This window comes from Moschus berezovskii, chromosome 28 (assembly GCF_049115385.1).
Source record: "Moschus berezovskii isolate FMDL1 chromosome 28, NW_MosBer_1.0, whole genome shotgun sequence".
NCBI classification, from domain to species: Eukaryota; Metazoa; Chordata; class Mammalia; order Artiodactyla; family Moschidae; genus Moschus; species Moschus berezovskii.
The window spans coordinates 22,368,282-22,381,546 of NC_142487.1; the positions used below are offsets into that span (position 1 = coordinate 22,368,282).

General features: G+C 50.4%; 1 protein-coding gene and 1 pseudogene across 2 annotated transcripts in view; both read left to right on the forward strand.

Annotated features, from left to right (window-relative positions):
• Nucleotides 1–167: 167 nt before the first annotated feature.
• The window catches only part of C28H18orf54 (chromosome 28 C18orf54 homolog), a 38,830-nt gene continuing 25,732 nt past the window's right edge, over nt 168–13,265 (forward strand). The window contains exon 1 of the mRNA XM_055417388.2: nt 168–304. The gene's annotated coding sequence lies outside the window, so the exon portion shown is untranslated. The remainder of the gene's footprint in view (nt 305–13,265) is intronic.
• The window catches only part of LOC129549864 (uncharacterized), a 70,241-nt pseudogene continuing 57,166 nt past the window's right edge, over nt 191–13,265 (forward strand). Inside the window, exon 1 of the transcript XR_016036669.1 lies at nt 191–304. The product of XR_016036669.1 is annotated as an uncharacterized LOC129549864 (transcript). The remainder of the gene's footprint in view (nt 305–13,265) is intronic.

A 13,265-nucleotide genomic window follows, 5' to 3' on the forward strand; every position in this document is an offset into this window, starting at 1 on the left:
AAGGAAAAACTACACTTCCCAGCGGCGACCGCGCTCCGGCCCCGTTCTCTCCGCCCCGCCCCTCGCCCCGCCCTCTTCCGAGCACCACGCATGCGCACCGCAAGTAAGCGCCATGTTGGGTCAGTTTAAAAGCGAGCGCGGGCGTAGAGCTGGGCTGTGACGGCGGAGGGAGATGCAAGCGAGGTGAGGCGGCGTCGGCGGGGCGCCGATCCGGTCGGGATGCTTTGTCGCGTCTGCCATCTGGTGACAGCCCAAGGCTTTCAGAAGTGGAGAGTTGTGAACGTTTTTCTTGGGGCCTTCGTCGGTGAGTTCGGCCCGAATGGCGGATGTATTTTCGAGGGGCGTCCCGATCCTTTGACAGCCTGAGGGGAGGGGAGGGCTACGGGAAAGATGGCGTCGCCAGAGGCTAGGCGCGGGCTGAGAGGCCGGGTGGAAAGCGGGCAGCTTCAAGAGGAGAGGCTCGGAATGGGCCGAAGGGGCCTGGCCTGGAGGCTGAAGTGGGCAGGGAGGGAGGCTCTTGGGCTTCGGGGGCGCCGCCTGGCAGAGACTCAGCCCGCCCACTCCTGTTGTCTGATTGTAAGACTGGGATAGCATAAGAACAGCCATCTTAGAGGCCGGAAAAGCCATTTTAGTGAGTACATGACTTGAGGGAAGAACTAGATAAAACCTGGAAAACAAGTTACTCTTAAGCACCAGAATGTGGGCGGTTGCGACACTGAAATTAGGTTAACAGGTTAAATAAGCTTATCTCGTTAAAACACCAGGATTGAGATATGCGCAACTGTGTGTGTATTTGGAAAATTACTGTGAGTTAGGTGTTTTGGGACTGTCATGTTTGAAAATGCTATATAAACCCTTGGCTCTGAGTGCTCGGGGTCCTTGTTGAAACCCGCTGCGTCGGGCAGACACTTGGACCCCAGCTAGCTGGAAATAAACCTCGCTGTGTGTCTTGCATTATCCTGAGTGTGCTCTGTTCCTTTGAGGGAAGGGCAACTCCGGACCCTAACGTTTGGGGGCTCATCTGGGATCTGAAGACCCCTCCTCAGGGAGACAGATGATCTCCAGTACCGCGGTTTATACAGAAGCTGCGGCAGGAGGTTTGGGCACCTCCAAGAGGGGACGACTGAAACAGGTCTCTGCGCGGTCCTAATTGAGAATTCTCGTGGAAGGAAGGAGCGGGTTACAACCCTGGAGGCTCCATTACTGGAAGTTGTGGGAGACGTCCCCAACGAAGGGGTGCCTGAACGACGTCTACAGTAGACGCCGTTTGGAACCCTAGGTAAGGGTCCTGAGTATTGTGTGAATGAGATGGCACCTGTGAATGTGGTGTGGCAGACTGGCCAGTGGGTGTTAAAAAGCTCGGTTCGAATTTGTGTGTTTGCTGGCATTGTGTCCCTTGTCTTTTTCTGGCTTTTTGTAATAATAATGGGACAGGCTCAGGTAATGCCTAAGACCCTGCTCCTGAACCACTTTCCTGAAATCTGCGCCATGGCTTGCAATTATGGCAGCGTGAAAATAAAGAAAGGTAAGTTTGATACCCTCTGCTTGGCAGAATGGCCTACTTTTCATGTGGGCTGGCCACCCCAGGGGACCTTTTCCCTGGACATTATTAAGAAGATCCGAGACGTAATCAACCGGCCCGGATTACAGGGCCACCTGGACCAATATCCCTATATTTTGATATGGCAGACTTTGGTAGGAAATCCTCCCTCCTGGCTGAAACCCTTTGTCCCTGAGAAGCTGGAGGGATCCCCCCAGGGTTTTGGCCGTCTCTTGGGCCTCCTATCAACCAACTATTTGGGCCTCCTATCAACCGCCCCTCAGTTCAGTTCAGTCGCTCAGTCGTGTCCGACTCTCCGCGACCCCATGAATCACAGCACGCCAGGACTCCCTATCCATCACCAACTCCCGGAGTTCACTCAAACTCATGTCCACCAAGTCGGTGATGCCATCCAGCCATCTCATTCTCTGTCGTCCCCTTCTCCTCCCGCCCCCAACCTTTCCCAGCATCAGAGTCTTTTTCCAGTGAGTCAACTCGTCGCATGAGGTGGCCAAAGTATTGCAGTTTCAGCTTTAGCATCAGTCCTTCCAATGAACACCCAGGATTGATCTCCTTTAGAATGGACTGGTTGGATCTCCTTGCAGTCCAAGGGACTCTCAAGAGTCTTCTCCAGCACCAGAGGTCAAAAGCATCAATTCTTCGGCGATCAGCTTTCTTCACAGTCCAACTCTCACATCCATACATGACCACCGGAAAAACCATAGCCTTGACTAGACGGACCTTTGTTGGCAAAGTAATGTTTCCGCTTTTTAATATACTATCAAGGTTGGTCATAACTTTCCTTCCAAGGAGTAAGCGTCTTTTAATTCCATGGCTGCAGTCAGCATCTGCAGTGATTTTGGAGCCCAAAAAAATAAAGTCTGACACTGTTTCCACTGTTTTTCCATCTATTTCCCATGAAGTGATGGGACCAGATGCCATGATCTTTGTTTTCTGAATGTTGAGCTTCAAGCCAACCTTTTCACTCTCCTCTTTCACTTTCATCAAGAGGCTTTTGAGTTCCTCTTCACTTTCTGCCATAAGGGTGGTGTCATCTGCATATCTGAGGTTATTGAGATTTCTCCCAGCAATCTTGATTCCAGCTTGTGCTTCTTCCAGCCCAGCGTTCCTCATGATGTACTCTGCATATAAGTTAAATAAGCAAGGTGACAATATACAGCCTTGATGTACTCCTTTTCCTATTTGGAACCAGTCTGTTGTTCCATGTACAGTTCTGACTGTTGCTTCCTGACCTGCATACAGGTTTCTCAAGAGGCAGGTCAGGTGGTCTGGTATTCCCATCTCTTTCAGAATTTTCCACAGTTTATTATGATCCACACAGTCAAAAAGGCTTTAGCATAGTCAGTGAAGCAGAAATAGATGTTTTTGTGGAACTCTCTTGCTTATCTGAATGCAGAGTTCCAAAGAACAGCAAGGAGAGATAAGAAAGCCTTCCTCAGTGATCAATGCAAGGAAATAGAGGAAAAAACAGAATAGGAAAAACAAGAGATTTCTTCAAGAAAATCAGAGATTCCAAGGGAACATTTCATGCAAAGATGGGCTTGATAAAGGACAGAAATGGTATGGACCTAAAAGAAGCAGAAGATATTAAGACGAAGTGGCAAGAATACACAGAAGAACTGTACAAAAAAGATCTTCACGACCAAGATAGTCACGATATCTTGATCACTGACCTAAAGCCAGACATCTTGGAATGTGAAGTCAAGTGGGCCTTAGAAAGCATCACTACGAACAAAGCTAGTGGAGGTGATGGAATTCCAGTTGAGCTATTTCAAATCTTGAAAGATGATGCTGTGAAAGTGCTGCACTCAGTATGCCAGCAAATTTGGAAAACAGTGGCCACAGGACTGGAAAAGGTCAGTCTTCATTCCAATCCCAAAGAAAGGCAATGCCAAAGAATGCTTAAACTACCGCACAATTGCACTCATCTCACATGCTAGTAAAGTCATGCTCAAAATTCTCCCAAGCCAGGCTTCAGCAATATGTGAACCGTGAACTCCCAGATGTTCAAGCAGGTTTTAGAAAAGGCAGAGGCACCAGAGATCAAATGCCCGCCCCTACGACCCACCAAAAAACCCCGGGGGACCCATCCAAGAAACCTGTCTTACAAGAAGAATCAGGCCTGTACCCCTCCCTGCTAGACCTCGATTTTGAAGGAAACCCCCCTCCATACGCACCTGTGGCGCCGCCCGAACCTGAGGAGGCCGCCTCCCCTGCGCCCCCTCATTCGTCCACCTCCCTGCCAGCTCCCCCAGCCCCAGCCCAAGGGCCAGCAAGGGGATTAAGTTCCCTCAGGCACTGAGAGGAGACCCCAGAAGAGGAACCGTCGTTGTCCACCTCAGCCGGGGCGCCCATTCTCCCTGTGTGGGGCCTAGGAGCTACCGGCCCAAATGGGGAACAGTCTTACCAATATTGGCCTTTTTCAAGCAGCGATCTGTATAACTGGAAGGCTCAAAACCCCCCTTTCTCTGAAGACCCAAGGGGTCTGACTGACCTAATTGAGTCCGTCATGCATACTCATAGCCCCACCTGGGACGATTGTCAGCAGCTCCTTAAGACCTTATTTACCACTGAAGAGCGAGAGCGAATCCTCACCGAGGCCAGAAAGAATGTCCCCGGCGACAACGGACGGCCGACAACCCTACCGAACCTGATTGAGGAGCGCTTCCCCTTGAATAGACCAGATTGGGGCTTTGGGAATGCAGAAGATAGGGAGTGTCTCTGAGTCTACCGCCAGACTCTTATGGCAGGTCTCCGAGCGGCGGCACGCCGCCCCACCAAGCTGGCTAAGGTACAGGCTGTAATGCAAGGGGAAAATGAAAGCCCGGCCGTGTTTTTAGAGCGCCTATATGATGCTTATAAACAGTACACCCCCTTGGACCCCCTGGCAGAGGAGAATCAGTCAGCCATGATTTTGTCCTTCATAAACCAAGCTGCCTCAGATATTAGGAAGAAATTATATAAGCAGGAAGGATTAGGGGAAATGACCATTCGGGATCTAATGAGGGTGGCAGAGAGTTTTCAACACTTGGGAGACCCCGGAGGAAAGAGAGGATCGGATCAGAAGGGAAACTCAGGAGTTGCAGGAAAGAGTGAGGAAAGAAGACAGAGAGCATCTGAGTGGGGAAAATAGGAGACGGCGGAAGGAGACGGCCGAGATCCTGCTAGGGGGAGTGCAAGGCACGGCCCGGGAAAGACCTGGTCCGACCGGACCGGCCCGATCTCGGAAACCGTGGCTCAGGCTAGATAGGGGGCAATGCGCAAACTGCAAAGGATATGGACATTGGAAGAGGGAATGCCCCAAGCGCCAGGCCCGAACCGAACAAGATGCTCAGGTTTTGTTGGCGGGAATGGACAGTGTTTAGGGGGGGCAGGACTCGGGTCCCCTCCCCGAGTCTTAGGTAACTGTGTACGTGGAGGGGAAGCCTGTGGGATTCATGGTGGATACGGGAGCCCAGTACTCAGTTTTGAACAAGCCTACGGAACCCTTATCTCAGAAAACCAGCGTGCTGCAGGGGGCAACTGGGTCCAAGGCTTATCGATGGACCAGTAGGCGCCAGGTGGACTTGGGCTGCCACCAGGTGACCCACTCTTTCCTGGTTATCCCTGAATGCCTGGCCCCCTTGCTGGGGTGTGATCTCCTAACCAAGGTCCAGGCCCATATCCACTTTGAGCCGGACGGCATCAAGTTGATGGACGGCCAAGGACAGCCCCTTCATGTCTTGACCCTGTCCCTCGCAGATGAACATCGCCTATTTGCCCTGCAGGGCTCCTCCATCCCCCCCAGAGTGGCCCCATGAGATGGACTGCTGGCTTAGAATGTACCCTCAGGCATGGGCAGAGATAGCGGGCATGGGTCTGGTGGCCCACCTAGCACCAGTAGTGGTCAAAGTTAAGGCCTGGGCCCAGCCTATCCGGGTCCGCCAGTACCCCATGTCCACTGAGGCGTGAAAAGGGATTGCCCCACACATTAACCGCCTCTTAGAAGCTGGAATACTGAAATCCTGCCACTCCGCCTGGAACACCCCGCTTCTTCCTGTTAAGAAATCAGGGGGAACGGATTACAGGCCAGTCCAGGACTTGAGGGAGGTAAATAAAAGGACCGAGGACATCTACCCCACGGTCCCCAACCCTTATGCCCTACTAAGTCACTTACCCCTCTCACGTTTGGTATACCACCCTAGACCTAAAGGATGCTTTTTTTAGCATAGCCCTGGCACCCAGCAGCCAACACATTTTTGCCTTCAAATGGCATGATGACAACACTGGAACCCCTGGACAGTTGACCTGGACTAGACTACCACAAGGGTTCAAAAACTCCTAATCTGTTTAATGAAGCCTTAAATCAGGATCTGGACTTGTTTCGTTGGAACCATGACTCAGTTACACTCCTGCAGTACGTAGATGACTTGCTTCTAGCTGCCCCCACCGAGGCTGAATGCCGACAGGCCACTGGAGACCTCCTCCAGGAGTTGGGGCAATTGGGCTATCGGGCCAGTGCACAGAAGGCCCAGATATGCAGGCAGATGGTCACCTACCTGGGGTATGAACTGAAGGGAGGAACCAGGTGGCTAACCAAGGCCATGAAAGAGACTATTCTTAGGCTTCCAGTCCTGACCTCGGCCCGAGAGGTCCCTGAGTTTCTAGGAATGGTGGGCTACTGCCGGCTATGGATCTTGGGGAATGCTGAGATAGCGAGGCCTCTGTATGAGGCAACGAAGGATAAGGCCCCCTGGGCCTGGGGACCAGAACAACAGAGGGCCTTTGACAAACTCAGGACCGCCCTCCTAAGAGCACCAGCCCTGGCATTGCCAGACCCCCTGAAGCCCTTCACCTTTTTTGTCAATGAGAGGAAGGGAATAGCAAAAGGGGTGTTAATGCAGTGCCTGGGGCCATGGAAGCGTCCGGTTGCTTATTTATCCAAGAGACTAGACCCAGTTGCAGCAGGATGGCCCCCATGCCTAAGGATCATCGTGGCAGTAGCCCTAATGGTGAAGGACGCAGACATACTCACTTTCTGGCAACATCTGAAGGTGGTAACCCTTCATGCGATCGAGGGGGTTCTAAAGCATCCCCCCAGTAAGTGGATGACCAATGCCTGCCTGACCCATTACCAAGGACTCCTGTTAGGTGTGCCCCGGATCACCTTTGCTGAACCAGCTGCTCTAAATCCAGCCACCCTGCTGCCGACCCCGGATCTAGAAGCCCCCCTGCATGATTGCCAGGAAATCGTGGCAGAGATCACCCAGGTACGCCCCGACCTCCAGGACGCCGCTCTTCCCAACAGTGAAATGGTATGGTACACTGACGGAAGCAGCTTCATTATGGATGGGTGCTAAGGGCGGGCGCAGTGGTAGTGGACCAAGGCGGGAATGTTGTTTGGAGTGCCTCGCTTCCCCCGGGGACCTCAGCCCAAAAAGCCGAACTGATTGCACTGGCGGAGGCGCTGGAACGGGCTGAAGGGAAACGGGTGACTGTCTATACCTATAGCCGCTACGCTTTCGGCACTGTCCATGTGCATGGCTCCATCTACCAGGAGAGGGGCTTTGTTATGGCGGAAGGAAAGGAACTACGCAATCTCCCAGAGGTACAGAGGTTGCTGGCGGCCGTGCAAAAGCCCCGGGCAGTCGCAGTTGTCCACATCCCTGAACACCTGTCTGCCCGAACCTTGGAGGCTGAGGGAAACTGACGAGCGGATGAGGCCGCCAAAAAGGCAGCAGTAGCCTCACCAGCTTTGGCACTTGCGCTGCCTGCACTCGAGCTTCCGCGCTTGCCCCGCAACCTGACTACACCCCAGAGGACTTACAGTGGATCCAGAACCACCACTGCACAAAACCTGATCAGCATGGGTGGCACCGGGACCTAGAGGGAAGACTGATACTGCCGGAGAAACTAGGACAGTTCCTCCTTTTTAAGCTGCACCAAGCCACCCATTTAGGAAAAAGGAAGTTGTTGACAGTTCTCGAGTCCGCCTGCCTCAGGTTCCCCCGACAAACTACCCAGATCCAGAAAATTGTGGACCAATGTGTCGGGTGCCAGGCTATGAAACCCAGTAGGAAGGGACCCCTACACACAGGTACGATGGTATGGGGGAGGGCACCGGGATGGAGCTGGGAGGTAGATTTCACTGAGGTAAAGCTTGGGAGGTATGGATGTAAGTACTTGCTGGTATTGGTTGACACTTTTTCGGGCTGGGTGGAAGCCTTCCCCACGAAGCGAGAAACTGCCCAGTTTGTTGCTAAGGTGTTACTAGAAGAAATCATACCCTGATATGGTGTTCCAGAGGTTTTAGGGTCTGATAACTGCCCGGCTTTCATCAGCAAAATCCTACAGGGACTGGCCCAAGTGGTGGGGACCAATTGGAAGCTACATTGTGAATATAATTCCCAGAGCTCAGGGCAGGTGGAGAGGATGAATCGGACCCTGAAGGAGACCTTATCTAAATTGGCCATCGAGACTGGCGGGGACTGGGTGACCCTCCTACCCTATGCCATCTTCCGGGTTCGAAACTCCCCATATGTGCACGGATTGACTCCATTTGAAATCATATATGGGGGACCACCCCCCATTATTGTCCATACTCTACCGGACTGAGACCCTAATGTGGCCCCAAATTATCTGGCCAGTCTAAATTCCCTACAGGAGGTCCAATGTGAAATCTGGCCCCTGGTGCGCTCTTTGTATAAGACAAAGGACGCACCGAACCTGGAACATGGCATCGTCCCAGGGGATTGGGTATGGGTTCAGTTCAGTTCAGTTCAGTCGCTCAGTCGTGTCTGACTCTCCGCGACCCCATGAATCACAGCACGCCAGGCCTCCCTGTCCATCACCAACTCCCGGAGCTCACTCAAACTCATGTCCACAGAGTCGGTGATGCCATCCAGCCATCTCATTCTCGGTCGTCCCCTTCCCCCGCCCCCACCCTTTCCCAGCATCAGAGTCTTTTCCAGTGAGGAGACAAAAAACCCGAACCTTAGAAGAAAGATGGAAGGGTCCTTATGTGGTTATTCTGGTCACCCCAACCGCCCTAAAGGTTGACGGCATTGGGCCTTGAGTCCACCACTCTCATGTACGCCGAGTCACCCAGCCGGAGCAGAGACAAGCCAGGAAGTGGACCGTGCGACAGCACCCTGACAACCCCCTGAAGCTACAGCTCTCCAGACCCCGGGGACACATCGAGTCTCCCGCCCGGCCCGATGATGAAACGGCTACTGGTCCTGACCCTGCTTAACGACTGGAGAAGGAACTACACAGAAACCAATCCTCATCAACCTTACAAGCAGACTTGGATCCTTACTGATGGAGAAACTGGTAGGCCTCTCTACGAGACCTCCCACGTAGGCGCACTATCTACATGGTGGCCAGACTTGACCTTCTGTTTCAGAGACATTAACCCTGCTTACCAGTCCACGGCATCCAGTTTAGCCCGTAGCTATGGATTTTATGCCTGCCCACAACACTCCAAGGGCCGGCAATGTGGGGGGGGGTCCAATATTCCTTCTGTAAGAGTTGGGCCTGTGTTACCTCTAATGACGGGGATTGGAGGTGGGCGGTTTTGCGACCAGACTCTCTAAAATTTGCTTTTGTTAACCAAGGGGCGCCTAGAGGGGTGGCTGTCCCTCTCCCTCAAGGCCCCTGTTCCCGTTGAGATTCAGACAGGATCTGGGCTCGGTTCACTGACGAAGGAAGGCAAGAGGGGATTCAGGGTTGGATTCAAGGAAAACAGTGGGGAATAGTGTTCTACAAATATGGAGGGCATGCGGGATCCACTATTGTTGTCAGATTAAGGTTGAGACACCCCAGACAAGCAGTGCTCCAGTGGGCCCAAATGAGGTGTTGGCTCCTCCCACCCCCACCAAAAGCCAAGGTAGCAAGGACACCTCAAAAGAGGCCGTAAAACCCCAGACTGAGACCTCTGTAACCTCCCCGGCACCTGCCACGCAGGCCGTTGAGGACCCCTTATGGAAGCTGATGTGCACTGTGTATGAGACCCTTAACGCTACCAGTCCTAACCTCAGGGCCTCATGCTGGCTATGCTACGATGTCAAGCCTCCATTTTATGAAGCTATAGGACTAAATGCCACCTATAATGTATCGCCTGATACAAACCCCGCTCAGTGTTCATGGGGGGACCGTAAAATCAGCTTGACCCTGCAGCAGGTGAGTGGTAGCGGGACCTGTCTAGGAAAAGTGCCACAGAATAAACAAGGTTTATGCGCTTCCTTAAACAGTGCGCCTAGTTGGAACAGTAACTCAAAGTGGCTAATCCCAAAGAGTGATGGGTCGTGGATATGTACCAGGACTGGTCTCACCCCGTGCCTCTCAACCTCAGTCTTTAACGCATCTAAAGAATTCTGCGTCCTGGTAACTGTAATGCCTCGCATCCTTTACCGCCCTAAGGAAAGCATGTATTCTCACTGGAGTAAAGGCACAAGCGAGAGAAGTAAGAGAGAGGCCATCACTGCACTAACCGTTGCCACCCTGTTCAGCTTAGGAATGGCTGGAGCCGGGACCGGCATAGCCTCCCTGGCTACCCAACATACAGGTATGACCTCCCTGAGGGCGGCCGTAGATGAAGATTTAGAAAGGATGGAGGCCTCTATTAGTCATCTAGAAAAATCTCTCGTCTCCCTATCCAAGGTAGTACTCCAAAATACAAGAGGCTTGATTTGTTGTTCCTCCAACAAGGGGGGCTGTGTGCCACACTAGGAGAAGAATGCTGCTTTTATGCTGACCACATAGGAGTAGTAAAAGAGTCCATGGCTAAGGTAAGAGAAGGATTGGCCAAGAGAAAGAAGGAGAGAGAGGTGCAGGAGAGCTGGTCTGAGGCTCGGTTTAACAAGTCTCCCTGGCTTGCCACCCTGGTGTCCACCTTAGTTGGCCCAATGGTGTTTGGCCACATTTGGCCCTTGCATTCTGAATAAGCTTATTAAGTTTGTAAAAGACCGTGTTAATACTGTCCAGCTCATGGTGTTGAGACAACAGTATGAAAGGTTACCCACTCCCGAAGACCCCTACGGCTGCCCTGCAAATGAGCAGGATTTTATTATAAACAACTAAAGGGGGGGATGTAAGAATGGGATAGCATAAGAACGGCCATCTTAGAGGCTGGAAAAGCCATTTTACTGAGTACGTGACTTGAGGGAAGAAGAACTAGATAAAACCTGGAAAACAAGTTAATCTTAAGCACCGGAATGTGGGCGGTTGAAATTAGGTCAGTTCAGTTCAGTCGCTCAGTCGTGTCCGACTCTCCGTGACCGCATGAATCAGCACGCCAGGCCTCGCTGTCCATCACCAACTCCCGGAGTTCACTCAAACTCATGTCCACAGAGTCGGTGATGCCATCCAGCCATCTCATTCTCTGTCGTCCCCTTCTCCTCCCGCCCCCAACCTTTCCCAGCATCAGTCTTTTCCAGTGAGTCAACTTGTTGCATGAGGTGGCCAAAGTATTGCAGTTTCAGCTTTAGCATCAGTCCTTCCAATGAACACCCAGGATTGATCTCCTTTAGAATGGACTGGTTGGATCTCCTTGCAGTCCAAGGGACTCTCAAGAGTCTTCTCCAGCACCAGAGCTCAAAAGCATCAATTCTTCGGCGATCAGCTTTCTTCACAGTCCAACTCTCACATCCATACATGACCACCGGAAAAACCATAGCCTTGACTAGACGGACCTTTGTTGGCAAAGTAATGTCTCTGCTTTTAAATATACTATCAAGGTTGGTTATAACTTTCCTTCCAAGGAGTAAGCATCTTTTAATTTCATGGCTGCAATCAGCATCTGCAGTGATTTTGGAGCCCCCAAAAATAAAGTCTGACACTGTTTCCACTGTTTTTCCATCTATTTCCCATGAAGTGATGGGACCAGATGCCATGATCTTTGTTTTCTGAATGTTGAGCTTCAAGCCAACCTTTTCACTCTCCTCTTTCACTTTCATAAACAGGTTAAATAAGCTTATCTGTTAAAACACCAGGATTGAGATATGCGCAGCTGTGTGTGTGTGTGGAAAATTACTGTGAGTTAGGTGTTTTGGGAATGTCATGTTTTGAAAATGCTATATAAATCCTTGGCTCTGAGTGCTCGGGGTCCTTGTTGAAACCCGCTGCGTCGGGCAGACACTTTGGACCCCAGCTAGCTGGAAATAAACCTCGCTGTGTGTCTTGCATTATCGTTGAGTGTCCTCTGTTCCTTTGAGGGAAGGGCGACTCCGGACCCTAACACTGATAACGGTTTAGAGAAGCTGTGTCTGTGACTGTGGTGTTGGGTGGGCGGGCAGGGGATGCTGGAATCCCCGAGGGAGGTGGGTCCTGGTTCATTCACGGCGCAAGCTTGGAACCTGAAGATGCTTTTCAGCAGGGGCGCCAGCGATCTTAGCTTTCCAGGGTCATTAAAACTTGTTTTTGCGGCAACCACAAACACGTTCATTTTCCTAACATAAATCACAGAGCCGTTGAGTTGTTTATTTCCTGTGAGCTATTACCGTATTACAGTTGGTTAACGCTGTACGTTCTGCGTTTGAATCAAAGGTAGTTGAAACCACTGGCCACTCGTTTCAACATGTATTTGTCGGAATGATGGATTTCCTTTTGGAGTGGCATGCTGAAATGTTTACGGAAGAAACAGTAAGGAGACAGCGAATTTGCTTCCAAATAATTCTGTGGCAGATGTGAGGAGAAGTGGGTGGATCAAGAGTGGTTGTGTTGGTCATTGATGCAGAATTATGGGTGCCCAGGAGTTGACTTAAATTTTCTTCTTTTTGTGTAATTTTGGAAACTGCCCAGTAATAATTAAGTTGTGGGTTTCCTTTTTGCTTCCTGTGAATTAAGATTATTGTTATTACCCACTCACTAAGAACTGTAATCCAACAGCTTTCTCTTTTAGGGTTTTGTTTTTGTTTTTAAGATTTTGTATAGTAGAAAAAGTATAAAATTGGTAACTTGTGCTGTGTTGGAATAAGGGAGGAAACGTTTGGTCAGGCTTGTCATCCAAGCACTATTTACTTGAGAAGATTTAAAATCATTAGAGGGGTGAAGAAAGGGAAAAGCTGACTTGGTCTAGCCAGTCTTTAGAAGGTATATCAATAGTATCATAGCATTCAGTTAAATAATTACCTACGTTCTACCGATGCTTCGGTTGACTACTGTCAACTCTGACCTTTTTCTCTTCTTAAACTGAAGACTTTCTCAGAGTTCTAAAATCAAATTTGACAGTTATTAAGATTACATTAAAATTGTTATAACTTAAATGTTCCCAAAATTATAACCCCCAATTGAGGGCGGGAAGAGAAAGGGACGAAAGAGGATGAGATGGTTGGATGGCATCACCGACTCAATGGATATGAATTTGAGTAAACTCTGGGAGTTGGTAATAGACAGGGAAGCCTGGCTTGCTGCAGTCTGTGGGGTTGCAAAGAGTCGGACATGACTGAGCAACTGAACTGAAACATGTTATCATAACATATGATAAGTCCTAGACATTAAGCTTTCATTTTCACTTCAGAAAATCCATTGATTTAACTCTAAAAGAATGTCATATTATTTACTGAAGTAGTCCCTGTTCATTCTGTTACTTCTTAGGTTTTCAAATATAGATACTGTTGTTGCTATATTAATGTAGACTGTAATTCTCTCAATTTTAATAATGGAAAAAAAGATGAGTGCATGAGGCAGCTTTTCCATACTGTTAAGTCTCCTTTGAGAGGAGGGC